At 29.6% G+C, this 11461-nt stretch overlaps 1 protein-coding gene across 42 annotated transcripts in view; it reads left to right on the top strand.

The window, feature by feature from the left end:
• LOC145258348 (uncharacterized) overlaps positions 1-11461 on the top strand; it is a 393885-nt gene that overhangs the window by 253139 nt on the left and 129285 nt on the right. The gene's annotated exons all lie outside the window — the stretch shown is intronic.

The raw sequence follows: 11461 nt of genomic DNA, 5'->3' as shown, positions 1-11461 counted from the left end.
TCTCAGATCACGTATTTAACAGAATGTTATTTGAAAAAAAACCTATGGAATATCTGGTGCTACCAGATCAGGTTGTCTGAAGATATCAGTTTCCTGGCTTAAATGCACCAAACATTGATGTTATTGTTTTTTTTGTTTTTTTTTTCCCCCTTTGCAAAACTCAATCATGTTCTGCAAAGGCAAAAACAAAGACAGTTTTTCTCTACAAAGGACCAAACTAAATATCATGAATAAATATTTGAAGATATAAAGTACTTGAAGCATGAAATTTTTTTTTTTTCTTTTTTGCGAATCACTGGATTCAGCACTAAATAACTTTAAACAAGTTGATATGCAAAACAACCAAACTAAAACTTAAAACAAATAATAATAAAAATAGTCCTATAAACATTCTGTTTGTGTCTTTGTTTTTTAAATTATGAACTAGTATGTGTGTGTGCGTGTAGAACAATCAGAACTTTGTTATATATATATATATATATATATATATATATATATATAATTTCTGTGGAAATATATTTTCTTATAATATATACCAATCCTTATTTAAAAAGCTCAATGTAATTATAGAGCAATATAGTGAATAAATGACAAAAAAAAAACTATATTCCAAATTTCATGATGTTGACCATCTTATTATTTATTCCTTCGATTCAGTTGACATTTACAATTCTTGACAGTATCTGTTTCGTAGCGCAAAATCAATCACTTTATTATATCAATCGGTGAATCTATTATGCCCTTAACTCATAAGAAGAAATAGCAACAATCAATCCGTCAAAAGGAAATAAAATGCGATTTGACAATATGAATTTTGGAATATAGTTTTTTGTCATTTATTTAAAATATATATATATATATATATATATATATATATATATATATATATATATATATATCAGTTTGTTTTCTCACTAAACTTTAACAAAATGATTTGAATTCACAGGAGATGGTATTTTTGGAGGAAGGGAGGAAGATTAAATTCAATTATAAAAAAAATACTATTTTTGCTCATATGACTGAATTTCATCATGAAATTTACTTGTGAAGAATTTCAATAATTCAAAATAGTCATTCCCTATACTATTCTAGTGTGTAGATATTGCCAAGACTGCTGCAAATAAGGTTGGCTCTCTCTCTGTGCTAGAAAATTACTCTCACCAGAGAGCATCCTATATCTTAAAAAAAACGCCACCATTCACCTCTGCACGGGGTATTGTTGTCACATCTGGACTGGTGCATCTACCACTAGACTTTCATTTTTTGACAGGGTCTAGAAAGGAATCTTGAATCTAATAGGCTCTGCATTATCGATCAAGCTCTAACGTCCGTCCCATCGCCAAAGTGTTGCATCCATGTGCATGTTTTACAAGTGCTTTTAATGGAATATGCTCTGAACTCCTTGCTCTTGTATCCCCCTCGATGTTAGAAATATGATTGAATAAACATATTTCTAACATATATATATAATACACACACGCATATATATATATATATATATATATATGTATATATATATATATATATATATATATATATATATATATATATATAGGCTTTACGTTCTCACACTTTGGAGAAAAGAGTTAGTTTATTGCAAAACCAACAGTTCAGCCCGGCTTTGCTCGGGCCCTCTGTACTGTTCATAACTTGCCCTATGTGTGAATACCCTTTATGTAAAATTTCAAATCAAGTTTGACCCATGTCCGAGTTACCTACATTTAAAATTTCAAGTGTTTAGACCAAAAATTGGCAGAGGAGTTTGGTAGAGTTTTCAAAGGTCAAATCGTTGAACTTTGGCCGAAAACAGATTAAAACAAATTTCCCAGATCTCAATGCCCTTTATGTCAAATCTCGAGTCTGTAGACTGAAAATTGACAGTAGTTTATTAGGGAAATGTACACACACGCACACTTTTATAAATATGTAGATTGCCTTAGGCGCCTTTACCAAGAATGTCGATGGGGTTGCCCAGTCTGATATATATATATATATATATTAAATTTTTACCTCACCCTTTTTTTTAACCAAGTAAGATCTGTAACTTACTTGTAGTTTCATTAAATACTTTTATATGCAAAATCCGATCCTGCATTTTGCTAATTCCTGCCCTCTGACGAGAAGGAGAGTATTTCTTCAAAACTCCGCGGATTAAGAACTATCCACTTATCTTGTGTTTCCTTTTTTAAAATTAAATATGTTTTTAGCTCTTTTTCAAGATGTCTTTTAACATGTTTTATTAATCATTTGTTCATATATATATATATATATATATATATATATATAAAGAATCAATTTTCTGTTCTGAGACTGAGTTACAAATTTGATATTTGAATATACATATAAAAATAAGTGTAGATGAAATTATTTCATTAACATTGCATTCTAATGAAACTAATCTACTAACCATTATTAACTGCACGTTGTATTTATTTCTTAATCTCATATTTGTTTGACATCAAAATTAGTTCCCTTTGAGCTTTTGTAAGGCTTTCAATTTTTAGCATGAGCAAATTGTTGGAACTCCAAAACCACCAGAGTCTCAACCATTCTTGAAATGGCCTTTCCCCTGTTAGCTGAAGTATGGTCTTGGTCCTGTTCAGTTCTAGGAGGTCAACCTTCCCAGGCTTTATCTTCTTACCCTTTTGAGAAAAGGTTTAGTTTATTGCAAATTGCCCGAGGCACCTCTACCGAGAATGTCGATGGGGTTGCCCAGGCATTTTTTGCTGACCAAAGTGCGCTTCCTTTTTTTCAAATCCCACTTTCTGACCTTGTGTCACATCTTTCCACTGTGGGAGAAAGATTAACAGTTTTTGCAAGCTTTTTGACTGGGATCAGAGTGTAGTATCGGTCTGACTCCATTAGAAAGGAACAAACCACTCAGTCAACATTAACTGCGAGAAATATAGTTGAAAGTAAAATTTCTATAAAGCATAAATGTCATTCAAGACGGCCGAGAGTGATCTTATGATTCTAACAGGATCTGTGCACGTGGGCTTAAGTGAACGATTTATTTCATTTCAACATAAAGTGTTTGACAATAATAATAGTTCTTTATATATATATATATATATATATAAATAAAGTAAAGTGATTTTCAATTTAAAAATTAAAAAAAAAATTTTTTAATTTAAAAATCAAATTTTAATTAAATTAAAAATCAGTTTCATAAGAAGGAACAACAACAAAGTCAATTATCTGTACGATCGTTTCGGAAATCCGTGCTTTTTATTTGTGGTATACATGAAGTTATGTAGAACAATTATATATAGTTTTTTTGGTAAGCACGGTCTCCTCATCAGCAAATTTAGGAGGATTTTTATTGAATTTAAAAGACACCATAAATAAACCTAGCATTAAAAGTAAGGCAGATGAATCTTTTAGTTTTTCTTTTTTTGAAATCAGGAACTGTGTTTAAAGTAGTCATTTAGATGTTTGCTATAGCTTTTTATTTTATTGAATGATGAATTTTAAAAGGGTGACGCTCGTGCAGTAAATTGTTTCCGTTAACGCTATATATAATTGTTCTACATAACTTCATGCATACCACAAATAAAAAGCACGGATTTCCGAAACGATCGTACAGATAATTGACTTTGTTGTTGTTCCTTCTTATGAAACTGATTTTTAATTTAATTAAAATTTGATTTTTAATTTAAAAAAATTTTTTTTTAATTTTTAAATTGAAAATCACTTTACTTAATATTGAATTAGCTCTAGGACATTTAACTATCGAGCTTATTATATATCTGAATTACAACGAGCATTTCCTGTATTTTAATTAAACTAGTAATTTCACTGTTACATTAAAATACACTTAGCTCTTTAGACTATTATTCTAATCTCCTTTAAATTATATATATATATATATATATATATATATATATCTGTACGTAGAGGGTAGTGTTGTTCCAATGAGAAAAAAGTGTATATCTAAAACAAAGCGAAGTTACCAAAATTTATTAATAAAAAAAAATGTTTATTATTTAATCTTTTGCATTTTTCTTAATTTCTTATACTAAAAAAAAAAAAAAAAAACTATTGTAGTTTTAAATAAAAATGTTTAAGTTTTAATAAAAAAGTTGAACTCACATTTTTAGTCAAAATTTCAATATTTTTCAAATGAATATTATTCTCAAAATTATCCGACGAACGTCAAATTTGATTGAAAACTATTAATTTTTAACCAAATGTCAACACGAGACATTATTAAATGATATCAATGTTCTTCCATGTAAACAAAAATGGTTTTATGAAATATTTTATGAAAAACAAAGTCTCATGTACATTTTAATTTAATCTTATCTAAATTTAATTATAGCCATGCAAGTATAATGGACCAACCTCCTGCAAGGAAAATGAATATTTTCTTGTATTTTTGATTTTCTATGTTCCAACAAAATGTACTCTTACCTTTCCAATGAAAATCACCATTATGAAATCTTTTTGATCCCGAAACATGTACCTACCCAAACTCCCCTTAAACTTTCCCATTCCCCAACTTTCCTTCTACATAAACTTTTTCAATCACATCCATAAAACTCATACTCTGCCAAACTCTACCCATCATACTCTCCTGAGCATCATATACTCTCTCAAACTTCCTCTCCCCCAGTACTCTTTCATTTTTCTCTCCGCCCGAACTCTCTTTCATTTTTCTCTCCGCCAGAACTCTCTTTCATTTAATTCTTCCCTCTGTCTAACATCTTTTTCATTTCTCTCCAACTCTCCCCATTCCTCTTCAAACTGCTTCATTTTCTTGCATTTTATGATCCAATTATATAACAAAGAAAATATTTGTTTGTAAGATTATCGTCTGCTGTGTTAATCCCCATTAATCTGCAATGATCTTCTCTTGCTTTATTTGTGTTTCCTTCATGCTGCTCAATTGGAATGAATTATTTCTACTAATCTGATTGGCTAATTCTGGTAAGTGTTATTTACATAACAATGGCGACTGGGTTAACACACTTTTTTTTCTTTTTCTTTCTTTGTCCTGCTGTCGGTGTTGTGCTTCTGTCCTCACATAACTGCAAAGCCATTCCCTGTATGAATGGCAATTTCAGGTACACCACTTCTCTTGTATATTTGCGGCCAATTTAATAAAATGAAACAAAATATTATAAGCATGATCATGTAATGTTTGTGCTTTTTTGTTGTAAAAAAACTTTGGCTTTTAAGAAAATCTTTGCAGCTGCATTAAATGTCTTTTATATAATAGTCAAGATGTTCGTTCTTACAAAATCAATATTTCAATCTGAATAGTAGCTGTTTTCTTTTCTTTAACGTCAGTCCATGTTAAGAACAATAAAATGTAATTAGATCTGTTATATTCATGTAGAAGGAAGGTAGGACCTGTGAGAATTGCATATCATCTGAACATAAAATCTGATTAAGATGATTAAAATAATCTCCCGTCAAAAATCCATAAAAGGCAAAGTCAATCAGCACACACACACATTACAGATGGATCTGGATCTACATTCTTGTGTCCCATAAAAATGAACATAATTGTAATTAAAACGAAAACAAATAACTGTTTACATTCAAAGGGTAGAAGTTATGAATTATGCAATGCAAAAGAATATAATATCTTGATGTTTACAATTCCAAGAATGTCGATTTATGACTATATTGGAGAAAAATAAACAACAGAAAACAAGAGAGTAGACACAGCAGCAAGCGTGATTGACATATTGACACCTTTCCATTGTAAAGCCACATGCCAACTAACGTCTCTTTGTTGATGGGCAAAAAGCTTACTTGTAAATAAAATTCATACATTGATAAATACATCTGTGTTGATTTTGAGATTAATGACAAAAGAATTGTCAGGTGAATATATGATTTTAGCAAGCATTTGAAAATGCAAGCTAGAAAATTATATATACATTGAACAACGCAACACATGGAGGGTGAAATTATAGAAGTGATATACCTTGGCATGAATTACTTCTAATGACAAAAGCATTTTTATGGATTCGTTTGATTTTGCCTTTTGCGGATTTCTAACTGGAGATTAATTTAATCATCTTCACGCATCAACCATATTTTGCCTGTGGATTATGTGGTTTTTACAGACGCTATTTTCCCCCCTCACTCTTGTGAACCTTTTTTATTATCACAATTACAAAGTTTTCTATTTTTATGCTGATACGCAAGTTTTTTTACTCTTTTTTAGTCATTTTCTCTGAAGAGAAAAATATAAATTTCCAAAACTCCATGGAATAAGGGGGGGGGGGGTTGACTACATTTCCTAGGTTTGAACATCTGATGATTTAATAAATACTGTAAATTTTTATTCTTCATCATTTAAATTACTTCATACAAAGTTATAACAGAAGACTACATACAGCTTGATAAGATAAAAAAAATTATTTTCCTGATGAAGACCCTTGTATGGGTTGAAAATTTGAAATAAATGCATTTTAATTGGTCTCTTAACGTTTGGCCTTTGGTTGGTTACTTTCATTTGAAAAATAAAAACTTGATACAATAAACAAGATGGCTGCCATTCTATGTCAGTGTTTCTTTTCACATTTCACATTTTTTTGTTGTATGTCGCATTTTTTTTTATCAGAGTTCATTTTTTTGTTTTTTGTTTTTATCTTGCACTAAATATTTATTTTTTAAGCAAAGACAGTTATAATTTTGCTTTCTTAATTGTTTTTATTGATATGAGAGCAATTGAGTTCGTTAATCTAAGTTGTAATTTGTATAACAAAATCATTTTAGTCAGGTTCATTGAATTTATGAGTTTAATTGAGGAAGATCACAAAAATATGATAAGAAAACCTTAAGACATGTCATAAAAATATAAAAAAAAAAGATTTGGTTTTGATGTGTGTGTGTGTGTATGTATATATATATATATATATATATATATATATATATATGCTCACTCAAAGAAAGGTTAAAAAGAAAGTGAGAATGTCAATGAAACACACACACATAATATAGATAGATAGAAAGAATAAGGAGTTAAAACGTGAAGTTACATAAGAACTTTATTACATTATCAAGTCAACAAGGGTTACAGAAAGAGGAATAAGGGAGAAACTTCTTCAGGTCATAGCATTTCGTAACTAAATGCTTCTCGTTAGAATACAAGAAAAGGCCAACATTATACAAAAGTAAAGGTAAAAAGAAAATACCGACTTTGAAAACATTCAGATTTGAAATGGAAAAAGATTTGAGATTAGAATTGGAAAATTATCTATATTATATATTTATTAGAACAAATTATTTATATTATATATTTATTAGCAAAAATTATTATATTATATATTTATTAGCAAAAATTATTTATATTATATATTTATTAGCAAAAATTATTTATATTATATATTTATTAGCAAAAATTATTTATATTATATATTTATTAGCAAAAATTATTTATATTATATATTTATTAGCAAAAATTATTTATATTATATATTTATTAGCAAAAATTATTTATATTATATATTTATTAGCAAAAATTATTTATATTATATATTTATTAGTAAAAATTATTTATATTATATATTTATTAGCAAAAATTATTATATTATATATTTATTAGCAAAAATTATTTATATTATATATTTATTAGCAAAGATTATTTATATTATATATTTATTAGCAAAGATTATTTATATTATATATTTATTAGCAAAGATTATTTATATTATATATTTATTAGCAAAAATGATTATATTATATATTGATTAGCAAAAATTACCTGCTATCCAGACAACATTTAATGAAGCTGTAGTTTTTGCAGAAAAACAAATAATTTTCATTTCATGTTTTGATAATTTGGAGAAAAAGATGATTGCCATATTTTTATTGGCTATATTTTGACGTTGAGGAAATAATGAACATAATCTCTCTCTCTCACACACACACACACACACACACACACACACACACACACACACACACACACACACATGTAACTATTATATCTTATTATAAATTTTCCTAATGTCTGTCTGTCTGTAAGTAAGGTACCGAAATGACGCTTATGACCCAGCGGATGTTTTACTGATATTGATATCCATGTTTGATGTATGAAAATGCAAAAAAAAAAAAAAAAAAAAAATGTAAAGAAATAACGATTTTCTAAACGTTTTATTTACTGGATATTTTTTCAGTACAAGAACTCAAGTTTGTCCAGCTGGACAAACTTGAGTTCTTGTTTTTTAAATAAATATTTTATACCAAATACATCAATCATTATTATCAGCAGCAGCATCATAATCATCAAGTTGTCTCCTGCCTGGTACCGGCATTAACGGCTATTGCATTCCAGCTATCTATCTCTCTCCGGGCATTCATAAATTCGTTGTTGCTCACCATTTTTGATGTTGCCCAGGTATTCAGATTGTCAACATATGTTTCGCACTGTTGTTCTCTGATTCTTCTACCCATGATCTTTCCTATCAAGCTAATCTGTTCTATTCCGCTTTTTCTGTAGACATAGCCGATGAATCTCATTTGTCTTTTTCATACTGTTCTTATTCGAGACCTTTCTGTGTTTGCCATTTCTAATACTCTCTGGTTTGTTTTCTTTTCTGTACAAAATTTCAGTCTTTTCCTCGTGATGTTGGTGATTGTCCAGCACTCACAACCGTATAATAGAACAGACCATACATGCGTTCGGAGTATTCTGAATTTGGTGTCTATTTTAATGTTTCTATTTGGTCATGATTGATGATAATCTCTTGAAGGTGACTTTGGCTGCGGCTATGCGACTTTGTATTTCAGTCATGCACCTTCCATCAGATGTGATTCAGTATCCCAGATATTTGAATTTATTATTAACTTGTTTAACTGACACATTGCAACATTATAGCTTGCATGTTTGAGCTTGGGTGTTCTTCCATACTGTTATGCTTACCATTTTTGAAATGTTTAAAGCAAGTTCTTTGCGTTCACTTGTTTCCACCACAATATCCAGCATGCAAGACAGTATAAATGTTCATAAATTCACCCGCTATCATCGATAGGATCGATATATTCTGCCAATGCTGGATTTATGTTCAGCATGGGGAATAAGTGTTCACTATCATATAAGCTTGGATGGTTTTCTCACTGTTATGGATTGACTTTACCGTTGATACAGTAGGATTCGGAGCTATTCCCCCCGCATGAGTTTTGACCCACTGTATATAGAAATGTGCTTGAGTGTTATTAGTGCAATGTTTCAGTCAGATTGGCCTTCGACTGTCCTCAGGCATATTGATTGTTGTCTGGGGGGGGGGGTCTTACTAGCTCCATAGATATTTTCGTATTCTGTGAGTTAGTCTCTATTTTATAACTATAAAATTGGTTGGCAAGGAAGCAGTATATACGCTAAAAAAAAAAAAAAAAAAAAAAAAAGCTATTTTTTTTTTTCGATAAGGGCTGATTGTTTATATTACTTGTATTGTGGGAACATTTTGAGTGTTATTTATGCAACGTTTCGGTCGGATTGTCCTTCGGCCTTCATCAGGCATGTCGATTATTGTTTTGAAAAGAAAGGAAAACAGTTACTGGCTCTAGATATTTTTGTATTCATGGGAGTTAGTCTCCATTTTTGGTCATTATTTCGAATCTGTGAGAAAAAAAAAATTGGTTTAGAAAGGGGGAGATAATTCTAGTAAAGATCGATGGGGGAATTATCTCCCTTCTGATCTTTATTAGAGTTGCCTCCTCTTCTCATAGTATTTGAAATGATCCAAATCTTTCATCTTAAAAATGGCAAAACATGTTTATGTTCCTGTTTTGTTTTATCTTCTGTGACAATGTTTGGATTTCCACAACATTTTTTTTGGTTTCAACATTTCAATCGGCTCTAGACTTATTATCCCTATTTTGAGAGATGGTAAATCTAGTTTGTGAATCTGTTTAAAATTCTCTCCAAGAATCCTTTTTGCATTTCATTATTTAAATACATATTCCAACTCCTGTGGAAATATCCTTTGTTCAAAGTTAAAAAAAAAAAAAAAATGGCTGCTAAATCTCCAAGCATTTAACTCTTTTTTGCATTTCATTATTTAAATATGGAATATCCTTTGTTCAAAGTTAAAAAAAAAAAAAAAAAAAAAAAAAAAAAAAAAAAAAAAAAAAAAACTGCTGAATCTCCAAGCATTTAACTCTGCCAAAGAAATGAAAATTCAGTTTCATGTCTATATATACTTTATTCCGGACATCCTGTGTGTGAAATCAGCTGTTAATTGTTTAGACGTCGAACTGATAAAAGCTTTGCAGAGTAGGTTTATATTTTATTTCAGTTAAGTTTAAAGGTAAGCTAGTTTTACTTAGCAAAAGCTTATCGCTTACGTAAAGACATACAAATACAGATGCAGAGAAAAACCAAGCTTTTTTAAAGAAATTTTGGCATTTTTTTTTTTTTTTTTTTACAATTTTTATGTAATTTTATTTGTATGATTTATGTTTATAGATGGTTTAATATTTGGATTCCACAATCCTTCGTTAAGGAAATAGTAAATTATCCTGTTATAAAAATTTTTTTAATGAAATCCCTACAGCCTAACAAAGTTGCCTTGAAAATAATTTAAAGAAGGAAATACAGTGCAGAGATCTAATGGATTAACACAAACTGAAGTAAATTAATACATCTAACAGTGTAACTAAATATGTAGAGTCACCTTTTATTAATATATATATATATATATATATATATATATATATATATATATAAAAAGTAAATGTACTGATAGAAAGCGCTTGAGAAAAATATGGTGGGCAAACAACAACGCCATAATATACAACATGCCAGCCGAAATAAAAGACTGCTCATCGAATTGAAAAAATATCCAACAAAATTGGAAAGAAAGAATAACTCTGTTTGTTACTTATATATTTAAGTAAATGTCAAAATTAAACATCGTTAAATTCATTACCCACACAGCAGCAGTGGTATAGCGTAATGGTGAGAAGCCTTGACTGTCATTTTGGCAGTCAGGTTTCGATCCTGGCTTGAGGTAGTTGCCTGTCTAGCCACACTGATGAGCTGTGAAATGGCAAAACAGTACTGTATGCGGATGACTATATATATATATATCTATATATATATATATATATATATATATATACAAGCACGTTTGATTGGACACAAAAGTTCTTTTTATTTTTTTTATTTTGTTTGATAACTTTTCAATTCGCCAAACAGTCTTTTTTATTTCGGCAGGCATGTTGTATATTATGGCGTCAAAGAAAAAGAAAATGACAACAAGAAAAATCGCTCCTGACGATGATCGGATGTACCGATAGAAAGCGCTTGAGAAAAATACTGGGCGCCATAATATACAACATGCCAGCCGAAATAAAAAAGACCGCTCGGCGAATTGAAAAGATATCCAACAAAATTGGAAAGAAAGAATAACTGTCGTTTTCAATCAGACGCGCTTGAATAATGACTTGCTGCCAAAATATACAAATATATTATTACATTTTCATTCCAAACAAGGCA

The sequence above is a fragment of the Euprymna scolopes genome, chromosome 33 (assembly GCF_053919585.1).
Source record: "Euprymna scolopes isolate OS-2025 chromosome 33, ASM5391958v1, whole genome shotgun sequence".
Lineage (NCBI taxonomy): Eukaryota > Metazoa > Mollusca > Cephalopoda > Sepiida > Sepiolidae > Euprymna > Euprymna scolopes.
This window is presented reverse-complemented; position numbering and strand designations above follow the sequence as displayed.